This window comes from Oncorhynchus keta, unplaced genomic scaffold (genome assembly GCF_023373465.1).
Source record: "Oncorhynchus keta strain PuntledgeMale-10-30-2019 unplaced genomic scaffold, Oket_V2 Un_contig_25724_pilon_pilon, whole genome shotgun sequence".
In the NCBI taxonomy this organism is placed as follows: domain Eukaryota; kingdom Metazoa; phylum Chordata; class Actinopteri; order Salmoniformes; family Salmonidae; genus Oncorhynchus; species Oncorhynchus keta.
This window is the reverse complement of record NW_026284590.1, coordinates 10001-12009: the sequence shown is the minus strand read 5'-3', so window position 1 is coordinate 12009 and position 2009 is coordinate 10001.

The following is a 2009-nucleotide window of genomic DNA, read 5'->3' as shown; positions in this document are numbered from 1 at the left end:
GTGTGTGTGTGTGTGTGTGTGTGTGTGTGTGTGTGTGTGTTGCTGTTATGGCCTCCTGTTGGATGTCAGACAGGAAGCTCCCAACTACCCAGAGTTCATCAGTCATCTCCATTGTTTCCTCTGACTCAATAATGACTGTAGTGATGAATACGGATCACCTATTCATCCTCACACACACACACACACACACACACACACACACACACACACACACACACACACACACACACACACACACACACACACACACACACACACACACACACACACACACACAGCTCAATGTCACTGTATCTGAAATAAGTACACACACACACAGCCACACACACAATGATCCTCTCTCTCTGTGTGTCTCTCTCGATCTTAACAGGAAGTGGTGTAAGAGGGGATTGTTGTTCTGACATGATAGACTTCCTGTATGGTTCTCAGAGTTCAGCAGCAGCCAGAGGAGAGGACACACCTGCTGTGTGTGTGTGTGTGTGTGTGTGTGTGTGTGTGTGTGTGTGTGTGTGTGTACTTATTTCACATACAGTAATATTGAGCTGTTAGCTGTGTGTGTGTGTGCGTGCGTGTGCGTGTGTGTGTGTGTGTGTGTGTGCGTGTGTGTGTATGTGTGTACTTATTTCAGATACAGTGACATTGAGCTGTTGTGTGTGTGTGTGTGTGTGTGTGTGTGTGTGTGTGTGTGTGTGTGTGTGTGTGTGTGTGTGTGTGTGTGTGTGTGTGTGTGTGTGTGTGTGTGTGTGTGTGTGTGTGTGTGTGTCTGTTTGTGTGTGTGTGTGTGTGTGTGTACTAATTTCAGATACAGTGACATTGAGCTGTTAGCTGCGTGTGTGTGTGTGTGTGTGTGTGTGTGTGTGTGTGTGTGTGTGTGTGTGTGTGTGTGTGTGTGTGTGTGTGTGTGTGTGTGTGTGTGTGTGTGTGTGTGTGTGTGTGGTGTGTACTAATTTCAGATACAGTGACATTGAGCTGTTAGCTGTGTGTGTGTGTGTGTGTGTGTGTGTGTGTGTGTGTGTGTGTGTGTGTGTGTGTGTGTGTGTGTGTGTGTGTGTGTGTGTGTGTGTGTGTGTGTACTTATTTCAGATACAGTGACATTGAGCTGTTAGCTGCTGTGTGTGTGTGTGTGTGTGTGTGTGTGTGTGTGTGTGTGTGTGTGTGTGTGTGTGTGTGTGTGTGTGTGTGTGTGTGTGTGTGTGTGTGTGTGTACTTATTTCAGATACAGTGACATTGAGCTGTTAGCTGCGTGTGTGTGTGTGTGTGTGTGTGTGTGTGTGTGTGTGTGTGTGTGTGTGTGTGTGTGTGTGTGTGTGTGTGTGTGTGTGTGTGTGTGTGTGTGTGTGTGTGTGTGTGTGTGTGTACTAATTTCAGATACAGTGACATTGAGCTGTCAGCAGTGACAGGTTGATGATTGACAGGTAACTCTGTCCTCTGTGTACACAACGGTCGGCATGACGATGAACGAATACAGCCAGAGTCTGGGCTACAGTAAACACTGGAGGTCAGAGTTCAACTATCAGTCAAGTACAAGGTGGAGGTCAGAGTTCAACTATCAGTCAAGGACAAGGTGGAGGTCAGAGTTCAACTATCAGTCAAGGACAAGGTAGAGGTCAGAGTTCAAAGGTAAAGGGGAATTGTCATATTGGTCTGTTAGTTTTTATGGAGTTTGGGGTCAGTGTCTTTCTGTCTTTCTGTCTGTAACTTCTCATCATCTTGTTCTGGTTTAGCCAGTCTGTTAAACTCATATGAAATCTGTTCTGGTTTAACTCATATGAAATCTGTTCTGGTTTAGCCAGTCTATTAAACTCATATGAAATCTGTTCTGGTTTAGCCAGTCTGTTAAACTCATATGAAATCTGTTCTGGTTTAGCCAGTCTGTTAAACTCATATGAAATCTGTTCTGGTTTAGCCAGTCTGTTAAACTCATATGAAATCTGTTCTGGTTTAGCCAGTCTGTTAAACTCATATGAAATCTGTTCTGGTTGAGCCAGTCTGTTTAACTCATATGAAAT